Here is a 16,956-nt window from a genome sequence, read left to right on the forward strand (position 1 = left end):
TAGCGTTGTATGGAATAAAGCTGACTTTTTGAACTCTTCTTTGAAGTATGGTGAGTGCACCCCTAAAAAACTCTCTCTCTCTATATATATATATGTCCAAATATCCAGGTTGCTATAAATGTGGCAGATGTAATGTCTTCAAGTTTATGCATCCACAAAGAAAGCTTTTTAAAAATTTTAATGATTCTAAAGAGTTTAAAATTAGACAGCATATGAACTGCAACTCTACTTCTATTATTTATTTATTGGAATGTACGTGCGGTATAAAATACGTGGGAAAGACAAAAAGACCTCTCAAGCTTAGAATCCAAGAGCATATACGAAATATAAAAAACAAGGTAGAAGGACATGCTGTTTATAAACATTTTACGCAGATTCATGCATCGAAACCTGAAGATTTGACTTTTAAAGCAATCGAACAAGTAACCCTGGGAGAAAGAGGAGGGGATCTTTCGAACAAACTCTCTAAAAAGGGAATGTTCTGGATTTTCGAACTACAGACATTATCCCCACGGGGGTTCAACGATAGCTACGAGATAGCACCCTTCATATGAAATAAGGGCTCAAACACCAATCCGACTTTGTAGGCCTAAGGTTTCTAGATCAAGGTTTCTTTTCTACAGCCATTTCACACTGAGTATGCCCAATCTCGTCTGATCTTGGAAGCTATACAATGTGAGCCTGACCAGTACTGGTTTGGGAGACCTACTGGGAAGATCAGGTGCTGTAGACTTTATCCTTGAATCAACAAAATAATAATATATACCTTTGAGCCACGGGTTTTAGAGCTTTGGTATGGGACCCTTGATTTTCTCCACGGTAGAACCCCACCTCACATTACAATTCCTCTTTGTTACTACTGTGAGACCAAGACTTCGTCATCTTTTGTATAAAGGAGAAAAAATTTTATGCTGTCCTCAAAAGTCTCCACCTCACAACACCTGGATAATTCATAGAAAAATTAGCTCTTTGAAGATCATGCAGCGTGCTATATAATTGGTCTTCTATTCAGTAGTTTATCCTGATATTGAACATTTCATCTTGTTTACTGAATTGAATACACTATGGGCTCTTTGCAGGCCCTTCAAAAAGAATCCTTTCTATGATATACATCATTCAACCCTTTTTTGATATCCAATTTTTATACTTATACAATTGTGTTATACATCATAGATTTTTGGTGTTACACGTTTATGTATAGAGTGGATACATTGCATTTGTACACATGCACTCAACTACATGTGTCCACCCAGATTTAACATTTGCTAGCTATTTAATTACACATTATTTTTTACTTTATTTAATTTTTATTTTATTGTTAGATATTTGTAATATCTTTCTTTGTGTACCTTTTTTCCTTTTGGATTATGGCCGTCTGTGTGCCTTATCTAGATTTTTTTATATATGTTGAAATATGTACTTATATTACAGCACTATAGAGTAGCCTTTTTAGTTTCCTTTTATTATGTGCTACTTCCTGGTTTTTATATTTACACGTTGGTTTCCTTTATATGTCACTAGAAAGATCTGGCAATATAAGACTGATCTTAGTTCTTTTTCTTATATGTTGTTTATTTTACAGCTAACCGCTATAAGTATAAGATCTATTAAAGACTCCAAAAATATGGCCGACGTAAATACATGAGGGCTAAGATCTGGATGACGTATGCGTTCCACACACACGCTTCCGCGTTCCAAATAACAGGATGTGACGTACACGGTGATCCCCGAGACAGGAAGTGAAGGACAGCGTGTTGTAATGGGAACACGCGGATACACACCGATGACCCTCAACACCACCTGATCACGGAGAAGGATGACGCGCATTACCGGAAGTGGGGCAGAATATGCTGATCTCAAGGAACATTCCAAACAGGAAGTGGGGCATAATGAGTGAAAATTTAAGACTCGGGACTTATGTTTTTAAGAGACTTACTTGATTTATTAGACTTCATTTTAGTCTCCCGCTCTATATAGATGTGTTTATACATTAGTTACATTACTATTGTCAGTTTTTTCCTGATTGTAGTATCGATCAGAGAAACTGGAAGTGACATCACAGGAAGTGAGATTACGATCACGACCACATGCAGCTAATTGTTGTTGATTGTTTGGGGGTATAAGTATAGCCATATCCAGCTGTTTGTCTCTATTCCCTTGAAGAAGTCCGCTGTTGACGAAACGCGCTGGGCTCTTGCACCCCACCTGACCACACCCTCCATATATATGAAATAAGATAAGCTTTTCATTTTTACCAACTCTGTATTTATCTCTATTTTTTATTCTATTTATTTATACAGTCTTTTTTATTAGTGTCATTATGTCTTTCCATTCATGTTTTTATGTTGATTGTTTCTATTAAATTTGTATTTTTATAAATACTTGTTTATGGTCTAGATCTATTTGGTAGACATATATATTGCTCCTTTTATACATTTATTTAGTGATCTTTTGCACATTTTCTGCACTCCAAAGCACTTTAAGGCGCTCTGACCTAACCACATTGTTTTCACACATATATATATATATATATATATATATACAGTCACACACACACATATATATATATATATATGTCTATATATATACACACACATATGCACACACTATATATATATTTATAGATAGATAGATAGGAGTATATAACTTATATACTGGAAGGTGGTTAGGAGTATATAACTTATATACTGGAAGGTGGATCAAGTTTAGGAGGCTGCCACTAGGTGGAACCACAACACGCCAAAGAGGGACAAAGCAGCAATAGAAAATAAATTCTCTGGTTGCACATGCACAGGGAAGACAGAGAGATGCTGAGATGCTGAGGAGTTAGGCAAAAGAGCAATTTGAGGTGTAGCAAGTCTGAGAAATGAGACTGGGCAAGCAACAGTGCTGAAGTGGTGCCAAGTGCCACTGAATATCCACTGATGGTGCACTGGGGACTGCTGCAGGAGCACCAGCAGAGTGAGTCTAAGATCCAGAAAAAGTGTGACAGTGCTGGAGCCCCAGCAGAGATAAGTGGAGGCTGTGTGAGTTAAAGCTGTTAAAGGGAGATATTCCATTTGCAAGCATGTTGAAAACCTATTGAAAGTTCATTGAAAGCACATTGAAATTGCTGAGTAATCCTAATACAAGAGACTGAGCTAGAGATCTAAATATGCCACAGCGTAATATATGTCCTGTTTGAGTTACTACTGAACCAGTGACTGAGTCTATTAGTATAAAGAGGAAGACATTTTGTGAGAGAATTATAAGATGATTAAGTTGAAGTTTAGGAATGAGCTATTAATGCTGTAAGGTGCTGAAGATAATTGTGCTACTGAAAGTGAAACTATGTTTATTGTGCCTTTTCACTGGAAAGTTAAAGCTATTGTTCTCTGGAATCAAGAAAGACCAGCATTAGATGCTAATCCTATTACTTTTGCCTATTGAGAATTACAAGTTCATAAATGTTATAGGACAGTAACCTAGCAAAAGAGTACTCATATGACAGAACTTTGTTTCACTTTAAAGTAAATGACTGATCAGTATGGAGTTTTGCTAGTCTTCTAAGAAATAATCTGTTTTGCTATTTCATTAATTGTGTGTTTTGTGAAAGTTATTGTCCGTTTAGAATCTAGGACCTCATTCAGAGCTGCTCGCAAAATGCAAGCACTCGCTCTGAATGAGGGCAGCTGCTTCTAAGTTCTGAGCAGGCCTCCTGGCTGCTCGCTAGGCTGTGGGTGACCACCAACAGCTTTAGCAAGCGGCCAGGTTGATGGTCGCGATGCTCAAGACCATCGCAACAATCGGGGCTTGCGACGAGACCCTTGTGGTAGGGTCTCATCTACCACAAGCCCCAGTGAACTTTCAGCTCTATTAGAGCCGGAAGCTCACCACTGACAGTGGGGCCACCCCCAAATGGCAGGTATTCAGTCAGAAACGCCTCCATTTGTGTAGCCACCCCCCTGCCCCACCTACAAAATGGGGCGAGCTGTGGATCACCATAGACAGAAGCCCCTTTTATTAGTGAGTCCCGGAGCGAGAAAATTTCTCTCTCGCTCCGGGGCTTGCGCACGCGCAGTGCAGCCGCTGCGCGTGTGCAGGGCCTAGACATCGACCTGCTTGTGAGCACATAGGCGCTTGCAAGCGGGTCTGAATGAGACCCCCAAGTGTATTGAAGCAATTTCAGAAACTACATTTTCCATAGTTACAGCCAAAGAGGTTCTGTGGCAGTTAAGTTACAGAAGCATTTTTCAATAACGAAGAGAATTATTGCCCATTGTCATTTTACAACTGTATTGCAAACTACTGCTTTAGGTTTGCCATATTCCATTTGTGCTAAGTTGCCTGTCATATGGTCATAATTATTTTCTTCATGCACTGACCGATATGGATAATTAGATCGATCGTAAAAAAAGTAGGCAATGCCTAGATAGACAGGGACAAAAAGTCGACAGGTAAAAAAGGTTGATACTCAAAAGGTCAACATGGATGTAGGTTGTCAGGTACAAAAGGTTGACTTTGGAATGGTCGGCACAAAAATGTTTCTATCACTAATCTTCACCCTAACTCTCCCCTTAGTGTCAAACCATTACCATCCCTCCTAGTGCCTAACCCTAACCATCAGGGTAAGTGTCTAGCCCTAACCATCCCTCTAGTGTTCCTAACCTTAACTGTCTGAATAAGTGCCTAGCCTTAACCAACTCTCTTAGTGCCTAACCATCAGGGTAAGTGCCTAGCCCTAACCATCCCTCCTAGTGCCCCTAACCTTAACTGTCGGAATAAGTGCCTAGCCTTAATCATCCCTCCTAGTGCCTAACCTTAACTGTTGTGATAAGTGCCTAACCTTAAGCGTCCCTCCTAGAGCCTATCGCTAACCCTTTGGTAAGTGCCTAACCCTATAAAAACCGAAAACAATGTGTTGACCATTTTTGTGTCAACCATTCTCCTGTCGACCTTGTGTACCTGTTGACTTTTTGTACCCATCAACCTACATCCATGTCGACCTTTTGTCTGTCACTACATTTTGGTCATTCCTACTTTATAATATAGCTCACTGTGTGAGTAAAAGGTTGATTATTATACTGTGTGAAGTTGAGACAATTATCAGCACAGTCCCAGAATACTGTATAGCTCTCCATTTAGGAGAGTAAGTGACAGTCTAGTCACAGACACATTTCATCAGGTTGTAATCAAGATTGTTGCTATACCCTCCTCCAGCGCCAGATATATTCCTTTTTTTTCCTTAGAATAAGTCTCTGTTATGCAGAGCTTAGGAAAGGTTAATAAATTAGTTGTCTAAAAAGTGCTCAGTGACAGACACTGTGCACTGTGCTAAACAAAAGTTGTTATAAGGCTACACAGTAAAATATCTATATCCTATTAGGAAAACTATACATCAAAATGGCAGACACACACAATTTCTCAATCCAATGTCTGTCACCACCTATGTGGCACTGTCAAAGACATATTGTGTTTGTTTGTAGGTAGAGTGTTGTCTTTGCTTTAACTTGATCATGTTCAATCTCATTATGTGACAATATAGCGCATGATGGGGCAGATTCAATTAGAGGTGACTGCTCTCATACTCTCGGTTGCAGTAGTCTGATTTCTGCAGCCACGTTTAAATGTTGTGGGCACGTTTCATCTTCAAAACTACGCACTGGTCAGTGATTATTGTCAACAAAGCCATACAATAATGTTGGGAAAGATCTTCATAAATAAGCACATAACTGCACATATCTGCAGGAGGTCCTCTAAGCCTTGATACGTATAAATGAACCCTAAACTTTTACCGCGTGATGATGTTATACATGCGCTAATGTACTGAGGGATTATTGGTATTATTATTAGAATTTATTTATATTGCGCCACAAGTGTTCCGCAGTGCCTTAGAAAGTACATAAACAAATAAGTAACCAGTGACTTACAATACAAAGCAGGACATGGACATGTATAATAAACATTGGTATATTAGCGACCTTAATGCCCACGTAAGCAGCCAAGTGTTAGTTTCCCTAGTGGGGAGTAAGAGATAAATTAAATTACAGTAGGGAGAAGCACAAGAGGGTAGAGGGCTCTGCTCAAAAGAGCTTACATTCTTTAAGGGAGCAGCAGACAAACAGGAGTGAAACAGATGGGGTAGGTGGGGAGGAAGGAAGGTGTAGCAGCAACATAGGATGAGAGCTGGAAGGCTTTAATGATGTAGTGGGTCTTAAGAGCCTGTTTGAATGATTGTAGAGAGGTTCAGAGTCTGATGGATGATGTGATGATGTCATGACTGTTAGAGAGACAGGAGTGCACCCCAGCGCTGTCTCCTGCTCTTTGATCAAGCCTTCACCAAGAAGGCTGTTGGACCACTAACTATGCCTACATGACCCCATGCACCTGGACCTTCTTGGATCCCTGTGATGTACTGCACAGACGTGCAGCATATGTTACTCCGGGGTGTGAGTACCTGTGTACCCATATATACTCTTACACTACTGCTTACTCTGTACTGCTCTGTGCCACCATTAACATCCACTGTTATAACTGTTTCTACTGTTATCCAAATACACCTGCAGGGCTAAAGATAAATTGTCTGGCCTATTCTCCATTTCACAATTTTACTGGTACCTATTGTTCTACTCCAATAGGACATATCAACAGCTTATGGTAACAGGCACCAAAATATCCTGTGTGAAGTATGCAGTGTCCTGCATATGGATCAACATACAGCAAGTTGATATCTATATCTCAGCAGCTGACATCTGTAAGAGTCCAAGTCCATAACAGGAAAGACTCAATGATGATGATACAGAACATCTGAATGTAATTTCCTAGTAGTAGTAGCTCTACAACCAAGGTATCAAAAGAGATTGTGAGGACTAAACTGTTGCAGTTCTAGGAAAGCATACCAGTTGATATAAGTCCTGAGAATTCTGTATTAAACCCAAGGAAAGACTAAGCTTGAATGACCCAAGTACAGGTGTTTCATATGTCACAAAGTTGGACACAAGTCCTCTGAATGCAAACTCAAAGATATGAATGCTGCACAGCAAAAGAAGCATGACAAGAAAAATGAGTGAGATCTAAGCATCACTGAGTCTCATCATGGAAAAGACTGGTACATAGACTCAGGAGGAACAAGACCCTTCAATTGCAACTGGGAGTTGTTTATATCACTAACCACGCCCGAACAAAATGGTGTGTGAGCCAACTGCACAATTGCGAAATAGCAAGGTCTATACTGTTTGACGCCAACCTATAAATTTGCTTTTGGATAGAATCAGTGCCTACAGCAGTCTACCTAAGAACTGTGTACCCACAGTTGCTGTACAAGGCAAAACACAATTAGAGGCATGGCCTGGTACTAAGCCAAGCATCAACCATCTCACAGTATTTGGATGTAAAGCATCTGCTCACATACCCAAAGAGAAAAGGTGCAAACTGGGTGCCAAATCAGTGGATTATATCATGCTTGGATATTGTCAGAGCAAGGGATACAGACTTTGGGACACAACAAACAAAAGACTCATAAAGTGAATAGACATTGTTTTCCAAGAAAAAATACCACCTAAAATAAAGCTGTAACAAGAACTACAGAACGAGTTTGTTACATTGGATATGAAAATTAATTGATATGTTGATATGTTTTCTTTGTTCGTATTTTAACATATAACCCCTGTTTCTAGTTACAGCCACCATGTGATGATATGGGGTACCATGCTCTGAAGCCACGAGGATGTGATGATGTCATGAGGGAGCAGATTTATAGTTTGCCATTTTATTTGGAGTAGTAGAATACTGTACAACATAGTGGACATAAATGCAGGTGTTTGTAGCATCTCCAAAAGTAAAGTCATAGCTTCCCCATTACATATGTAACACCAACTCCATGCCAAGAGAGAAACACAACTGTTGATAGAATTTGCTTTTTACAATGTGTTTAAGGGGTGCAGACGCACCACAATACAAATCAATATGGTTAGGTCTATCAGGTTTCTGAAAGTTACTAATATTCTTGGCTAAAGCTAGAAGGACACAGAAACCTGACATAGGACATAGTAAAAATCTATTAGCTCTCACAGTGCCAAAAAGCAGAATAATTTCTCAGAAATATGCAGTCTGCAGACTATGAGCATTCACAGGCACCGTGTGCTTTCTCCATTACCCTACCTCCTTCCCCTCCTGTAAGTATAGCCATCCATGCCGATTGATCTCCAATTGGTTATAACGAAACTGCAATACAAGATGTTATTGAAAAATGAATCGGATACCTTGTTTAAAGCAATACATAAAGTAAAGAAATTATTATCATTAAGGCTGGGAAAGTGCGGAACTGGCGGGGATTCCTGCATCAGTGTAAAGCATTGAATTACAGGGAATTGGTAGAAAAGATGAGAAATTGAGGAACCTGTGGCTGTAAGCACAAAGCTTGACTTCAAAAGCTTGTTTCTTAGTTCCCCTTCCCTGACCTTCCTATTCCTAGACAAATTTGCCAGTTATTAGATTACAAGCATTTTTATACCTTCTACATTGCTACTATTATATCATACAGGGGGCAGTCGTCTAATGTTGGACCTAGGATGATTATCAGCTACATCTGCTAGGACAGGTTTTTTTTTAATAACTTAGGGCCTGATTCATTACAGATCGCTATTGCGATCGCAGCTGCTATTACGCATGCAGGATGGTTGTGATTATATAGCAATGACTGCAATCGCAAAGCTATTATAGAGACGCCCAAAGCCAGCATAGAGACGCCCACTACCGCTTTCTCACATAATACTTTGCAATCGTGTGTATACATTGGGAACATCGAGCAACATTGCCCCTCACTCACAATTAAAACAGGTCTGACCTTACTCAGAAATTGCTAATCTCATCACACGCAGTGAGTACACAAGCTGCATATGCCATCGCAGTGGTTAATTTATGCGCGGCCCTGTAACGGCGTTCAAACAGAATGGCATGCCTGCGTTTTGCCGACCCCCCCCCTCGTCAACACCCCCAAATGCTCACTTCCTGTCAATCACTCTGTGATGGGTCTGCATTGTCTCTGCGATTGCAGTATGATCGTGGTGGTGCCTTCGTGCACTGCAATCAGGGGCTGGCTGCAACTTTTAGCCTGGGGGGCAAATGCATGCAGGCAGCCCTGGCAGAGGAGTAGCATGTAGCCAGGGTGCCCGAAAGAACGTGCGTGCTACAGCGCCCCCCCCCTCAGGAGAGGACACCCTTAGGCAGGCCTCGAGTAGTGCCCCAGTAGTGATCCCCCCTATGCAGTGCCCCTTGTGCCCCCAGTAGTAAGCCCCTTATATAGTGCCCCCAGTAGTGGTAACCCTTATGCAGTACCCCTTAAATAGTGGCCCCAGTTGTAGTCTTCCCCTATGCAGTACCCCCACTATTGCCCTTTATATAGAGCCCCCAGCAGTGGTCCCTCAATGCAGCGCCCCCAGTGGTAGTCCCCTCCCCCCTATGTAGTGCCCCTAGTAGTAGTCCCCTCACCCCTATGAAATGCCCCTAGTAGTAGTCCCCTTGTAGTGCCCCCAGTAGTAGTCCCTCCCTTGTAGTGCCCCCAGTAGTAGTAGTCCCCCCCTTGTAGTGCCCCCAGTAGTAGTAGTCCCTCCCCCTTGTAGTCCCCCCAGTAGTAGTCCCCCCCTTGTAGTGCCCCCAGTAGTAGTAGTCCCCCCTTGTAGTGCCCCCAGTAGTAGTAGTCCCTCCCCCTTGTAGTGCCCCCAGTAGTAGTAGTCCCCCCCTTGTAGTGCCACCAGTAGTAGTAGTCCCCCCCTTGTAGCGCCCCCAGTAGTAGTAGTCCCCCCCTTTGTAGTGCCCCCAGTAGTGATCTCCTCCTTATAGTGCCAGAACCCCCGCAGTAGACACACATAATATATATAAAAAAAAAAAAAACACTTACCTGACACCCGCTCCTGCTCCTGGTCCCGCCGCCGAGATCAGCTCCTCCGTCCGCCGCTTTGCATTATGGGAGTGACGCGTCACTCCCATTACCCACTGCGGGAGCCGGTAGATGTCCGGCTCTGGCAGTGGGAGCAGCAGCCGATGAGAGTCTGTCTGACTCTCATCAGCTGCTAAAGCAAACACACAGCTGCCGGCTGTGTGTTAATATTCACTTTTTGATTATTATACTGGTTATTCTTGTTTATTTATTTCCAGTTTAAATGCAAAAACAAATAATATAACGGCCTAACCTAATATCTTCATTCTGCTTCATGTACTCTGATGTGTAGGCTCTCCTTCCAGTAATTATTCAACATTCTTTCCTTTTATTGCTTAAGCAGGATATGAAAAAAGGGGGACAGGTTATGATTGTTGCCAGACAGAACTGCAAATGAGGTCATGGAAATGATTTGAGGGTATCAATTATGGTTAACAGTTAATTATAGCCTAGTGATTCCCACTTCCAGCTTCATTTAGCTTCCAGCCCTTGTGGAGTCTCTGTCACAATGCAAAATATAGGCATAATAACACAGAGCGTGTCTCAGTGACCAACAGTATGAATGAGCAGAAATCCATTCCCTTACTGTACTGCCAGAGTCGGTGATTGTGCATTACGTAGATTATGCTAAGAGGTAAATGCTAAAAAAAATCAATATAAAAAATATGTTAAAAAATTATACTAATTAAACCTATTTACTTATGATTCACCATAATATAACAGCTTTAATAAAGTTCTATATCCAATAATATGAATTCCTGAAAATAACTACAGTAGCTAAGCAAGGACTGAAATAGAAATGATGAGGCAATAATGTTTTAGCCATAATAAATGTTACTTAAAAAATGTGTTTGGAATTAATAATATATAAATTAATAAGTTCAATTAAAAAAGTAGAGTCTTAATGGAGAGAATATATTACTATCTAGTATTTACCAATTCTGAATAAAAAATATCTTGCTAAAAAACAAACAGACAAACAAACAAATAAAACCAGTGTTCTGAAATTGTGGCATAATATAAGTTTAAAAATATCTATACATGCAAAATAAAAGAATAATAATAAATAACTGAACAGAAACCAGTGTATAAGCTGCTTTATTTTAAACAGCTGTGGGTGAAAATTAAAGAAATAACTTATAACAAAATATTTTCAATAATTAGGTTTGGATTAGAGAGAACTGAACATGTCAAACTGGTTCCAAAGGCCGTTATTATGTAAAATACATTAGATTGGGTTGAGGGTATGGGAGGCATTTGGAATGATGTAAATTCTTTAAAATCTAGTAGGTAGCTAGTAGTTGTGCGTATTGGCTCATTGTTTATTGTGATGTGGTCCAGAGCCGTAAGTAGACTTTTTGGTGCCCTGTGCCAGAAAGAGCATTGGCGCCCCCCCTATTTTTTTAAATAGGGAGATAACACCTGAAAAAGGGCCATGGCCTCATGGGGAAGGGCCAGGGAACAGAGAGGGAGATACTGGGGATAAAATAAGAGGAAGCTATAAGTGAGAATGATAATAAAGAGAAAATGGACAGGTCCAAACAGTGGCCCCTTGCCCTGAGGTGCCCTGTGCCATAGCACTGGTCGCACCACCCTAGTTACGGCTCTGATGTGGTCTGTCTTTGTTATTGCATTTGCAGCTTATGTGCCTGATTACGAGATTTATACAGTGCTGATATTTACACAGTATGAGTGATTGTATGGCATTGCGTATGCATGAATGACGCACTGCGCAAGTGCAGCGATTGTATTGCGATCACGCTCGCACAGAGAATTCACAGGTTGTCAGTGTTGAGGGGGGAGGCAAACGCAGGGGAGTCGGGACCGTTTCAACTCCGTTTCATGAGCATACAGTACATATATTAGCCATTTTGATCTCCTTTGCAGCATGAGAGCTCTCTGCGTGTCAGGAGAGCTGCAGTGTTTGAGACAGGTAAGACTTGTCTTACAAGCAGCATGGCTGCCCGATCTGAGTTGATGTTACCAATGTTTAAGCAGTTGTACGTCATTGGACGGATATGAGAAGGCAGCAGTGGGCGTCCCTATGCTTGGCTAAGCTTTGGAAGGCATTAGCATATTTTTGCAACTGCGATCCATAAGAAATTGAAGTTGTGATTGCATTTGCGTGAATCTCGGAATCAGACCCTGTGTTCGCAGATCTTGCTCAAAGTTTTCCATTCTCTTTGTACACTGTCTTGAATATGGTTGAACCTTTTCAAACAAGGTCAAATCTGTTTGACTTTCTCTTTCTGGTGAATTTTCAAAATTTGTACTGATTCAAAGGAATAGTTCAGCAAAGGATATATAGGCAGTTTAAGTACTTTGGGCCTGATTCACTACAGATCGCATCTGCAACAGTGTACACAGATCGTCCGATCACGCGTACCGCGCATGCGTATGCACCACAGTGCGCGTTTGTGTTAACATTGTGATCGCACTATGATCACTTACGCAGATACAATGTCAGCGCAGACTGATGGACTGGACGTCAGCATTTGGGGGGTGGTGATGGGGGAGTGGGTGGAGAAACGCAGGCGTGCCTGTCCATTTGAGGTTAGCAATTTCTGAGTAAGGTCAGACCTGTTGTAACTGTGCGTGAGGGTCCGATGTTACTCGATGTTCCCAATGTATACGCAGGACTACAAGGTATTACGGATGTGAGATAGAGGTAGTGGGCGTCTCTATGCTGGCTGTGCGCCAGCTTTGCGATTGCATTCATTAGCATATTTTCACAGCAGACCTGCGTGCATAATTGCAGCTGCAATCGCAACAGCGATCCATAGTGAATCAGGTCCCTTGTCTACAAAACTGCAAGCATCCATACTATTTGATATGCAGCTTGCAAACCATGCTATTTACATTAGCATAAAAATAACCCTGCAAGGTCTCATTAGCTGATTTCAGATTGGTTACTGGGCTTTTTACAAGCCAAGTATACTTAATTCATTGACCTGTTATTCTTGGGGGTAGTCCTCATTCATTCGAGTTTCTTATTTTATTTATTTATTTATAATGTTTAAAAATTACAACTATTCACTTTGGACTGTGGAGGAACTTGCATTGGAAGAAGATTGTGGTAGTGTAAATCTATGTTGTCACCACAAGTATAAGTATGCTTGGCCTGTTCTACAAGCACAACATGCATGAACAGTCATTGAACATCACTATCATTGATTTCTAAGCTTTGGCATTTGTTTTTTGTTTTATTATTTTTTTTCTCTATGAAGATAACGGTTTGGATACCTGTGTATTGCCTTGCAACTGTATTATTTGTATTGCGTATTGAATTGTGTATTGTTGATACTTGAGAAACCGAAAGATTGCATAAGAAAAGAGGTGTTTTAAACCTCTAGGATGGGGGCAGGCATGTATGCAAATTACTTGTGGGAGTTAGCCTATGGTAAGCAGGGGCGGGTTTGTAACAGGAACATTATATAGTGGGATAAAAGTGTGGGCCAAAGCCTCTTTGTTCCAGATTCCCCACCCTCCCTCCCCTATAAATTTTGGTATGTTGTGGGTTTGGTTTTGGGTGGCGGGAAAGAACGGCAGGTCGCCAGTCCGGGTGCAATTATGATTTAAGGGCGCTCCCTTCGTTGACTGGTAGTTGGCTGTACCAACCTAACGGGGGGCAGTATCACCACCTAAACGGGTGGGAAGTCAAGATGGGGGTGAGCGTTACCTTTTGTTGATGATATGAGTTACATGGTTATGTGTATGCACTCTGGGCGATCTACGCCTGCTATGCCTTTTGTTGTTTGTGTGTGGGCATAGCAGATCTGGCTGATTTCTGGCCGTCCTTTCTTTGCCACCATACATCCTTAAATAAATAATAATTATTATTGCTCCAATAAATCGCCATCAAGTTATCTGCCAAATCCACGTCTCAGTGTCTTTATTTTATGTTAGTATGATAAGTGGTTTGCACACATGACAACACCTCATCCGATAGAAGGTTTAATGGTGCTTTACACAATAACATTTAAAAAAGAAAAAAAAACAGTCATTGAACACTGCTTTATACTTTGTGTGTGCATGCTAGCACTTGTAGTCACAAGCTCTTTTCAACCTATTTTTTTTTACACATATTACTCTGGCATCCACTTATAATGTCATCTGTGGTACTGACTGATGTCATCCATCCAATAAACTCCAGATTTGTCCTCTGTTTGTCTGACAAATCTGGGATCTTGATTACATTTTCAAGAGGTTTGGAAAGATGCCATTGAAAACCAGGAGAAAGCAGTCAGCACTGTCATTGGTAAACAGTCCTGATTCAGAGATGTATGCTAATGCCTCCACAGCAGCAAATTTCAACGCTGATGCAAATGTCACAGCCACCGGGATTTGTAGTGGCTCTGCAAATCCAAGTGACTGCGTATAAAGTAGAGATGAGCGGTTTGGTTTCCTTGGAATCCGAACCTGTCTGAACATTAGGACTCCGAGTCAATCTAATCGGCAGCTTGGGTCTTCCTGCCTGACTCAGATTACACTTGGAGGCAAAACGTCATCCTTGCGGCATCGGATTGTTGCAGGTTTTGGATTCTATATAAGGCACCACGAACGGGACTTGGCGCCATTTCCTTGACAGGCACGCTGCTGTATGCTGCGCTTAACTCTGCTGTATAGGCTGTGCCCAGACTCACAAGTGGCTGTGCTGCTTAGTGAAGCATGCTTCTGTATGCTGTGCTGTACTCTTCTGTATAAACTCCACACTCACAAGTCACAAGTGGCTGGGCTGCTTAGTCAATGTGTATAGGGGTGCACGTTTCTGTTTGCAGTGCTGTACTCTGCTGTATAGGCTGTGTCCACACTCAGAAGTGGCTGTGCTGCTTAGTCAATGTGTATAGGGGGTGCACGCTGCTGTTTGCTGTGCTGTACTCTGCTGTATTGACTGTGCTGAGTCCATCAGTGAGACATTCACATGCATATATACGCCCAGTGACTCCACACAGTTTGAAGAGAGCTGCGCCCTGCACCATCAGAAATGTAATTAAATAATTGTATTGTTTGTACTGTTTGGTGCACTTTGTTCACATGTATACAGTATATAAGCCCTGTGGCTCCAGTCCATGCAGGAATAGAGCTGCACCATCAAAAAAATAAATGAAATAATTGTATTGTTTGTACTGTTTGGTGTGCTTTGTTCACATGCATATATAAGCCCTGTGGCTCCAGTCCACGCAGGAATAGAGTTGTGAAATAAAATAAAAAAATTAAAAAGTTGTGATGTTTGGTGCACTTTGTTCACATATACAGTATAAGCCATGCAGTGATCTGCTAATTGAAAAATGGATAACGTTCAGTTTAGAGATGAGCAATAAATATTGTCGCTGCTGCCACCAGTCATGATGATGATGCTACTCCATCAATGTCATCTACTAAACCAGTGCTTAAGGGCATAGAGGATCTAAGTCAGGGCATGTAAAATCTAAAAACAATATACAGTGCTAAAGAAAAAACACATCTAATAAAGGGAAACTGGTGTAGAAAAATATAAAATTGCCAATATGCCATTAACCAAATGCAGTGGCAAGAAAAGACTGAGGCTTTGGCCTTTATATATGAGTGGTGGTTCTACAAGTGTCAGTGAGACATCTACCTCTGTCTCTAATGATGATGCAAGACCTTATCACTCAGAGGGTCTCATTCAGACCCGCTCGCAAGTGCATGAGCGCTTGCAAGTGGGTCGATGTTGGGCCCTGGGTATGCACAGCGGCCGCACTGCGCATGTGCAAGCCCCGGAGCGAGAGAGAAATTCTCTCGCTCCAGGACTCACTACAAAAGGGGCGGCTGTTGATGTTGATCGACAGCTCGCCCTGTTTTGTAGGCAGGGCAGAGGGGGTGGCTACACAAACAGAGGCGTTCCCGACGGAACACCTGCCATTTGGGGGCGGCCCCACTGACATCACTCGTGATGTCGGTGGTGAGCTTCCGGCTCTAATAGAGCTGAAAGCTCACTGGGGCTTGCGGTAGATGAGACCCTACCACAAGATCACTCGTGATGTCAGTGGTGAGCTTCCGGCTCTAATACAGCTGAAAGCTCACTGGGGCTTGCGGTAGATGAGACCCTACCACAAGGGTCTCGTTGCAAGCCCTGATGGTCGCGATGGTCTTGACCATTGCGACCATCAACGTGGCCGCTCGCTAAACCTGTGGGTCACAGCCTAGCGAGCGGCCAGGAAGCCGGGTCACAAAATACATGCGGCCACCCTCATTCAGAGCGAGCGTTCGTATTTTGTGAGCGCCTCTGAATGAGGACCATAGTGTACAAGAAGTGTAAAAAAAATATAAACCACTAAGGCAGTAGATCAAACAGTGCGTTCAGAAACAGAATTATCACAAATCCCTGAAGAGAGTCTAAGTGTGTCCACGAGTGAGATGTGTGAGCCTGACCTTTCTGATGATGTTGTACTCACAGAGAAGCCGCCTTCCACCATTTCTGCTGGGGATGAGTAGCACAAATATAGCTGATGACATAGAAATTGAGGATGCCACCGAGGAAGTGCAAGAGAATGAGGGAGATATTTGTGTAGCTGATGCCGGCGCTAATGAGGATGTTGAGGATAAGGCTGTTGCTTGTATAAGTCAGGCACCATTGGAAGCAGATCTGTGCCATGATAGATGAAGGCCATTGTCATGCCTAGGCATAGGACCAACATATGCACCTCTTATGTTTGGAATTATTTTTACCCAAATCCTGACAATTGTCAAGCCATCTGTAGCATTTGTAAAACCATGATAAGTAGAGGTAGGGATGCCAACACCCTCATCCTCAATATCCACAGTGATGATCGGAGGTAGTCCTGCATTAATTTTGTTAAGGCTAGGTGACTCCTTCCCTATGCAGGATTCCTCAAAATAATCCATCAGTGCTAGGCCTATTGCTGCTGGGGATGTATCTTCATCCCAGAAGGGGACCAAGAAGGCTTCTATTTTAAAAAAACTACGGACTGTGAAACAATTCTTTGCAAGGGGAAGCAAGTATGACAGCTCTCACCCAGTTGCAAAATTGAATATTATTAAAAAATGTACTGGAAATG

The 16,956-nt window shown here is 41.9% G+C and overlaps 1 pseudogene; it reads left to right on the plus strand.

Moving 5' to 3' along the window:
- Positions 1-615: 615 nt before the first annotated feature.
- Positions 616-733, plus strand: LOC148524233 (5S ribosomal RNA; annotated as a pseudogene).
- The last annotated feature ends 16,223 nt before the right edge of the window (positions 734-16,956 follow it).

The sequence above is a fragment of the Taudactylus pleione genome, unplaced genomic scaffold (assembly GCF_031769625.1).
Source record: "Taudactylus pleione unplaced genomic scaffold, aTauple2 ptg000120l, whole genome shotgun sequence".
In the NCBI taxonomy this organism is placed as follows: domain Eukaryota; kingdom Metazoa; phylum Chordata; class Amphibia; order Anura; family Myobatrachidae; genus Taudactylus; species Taudactylus pleione.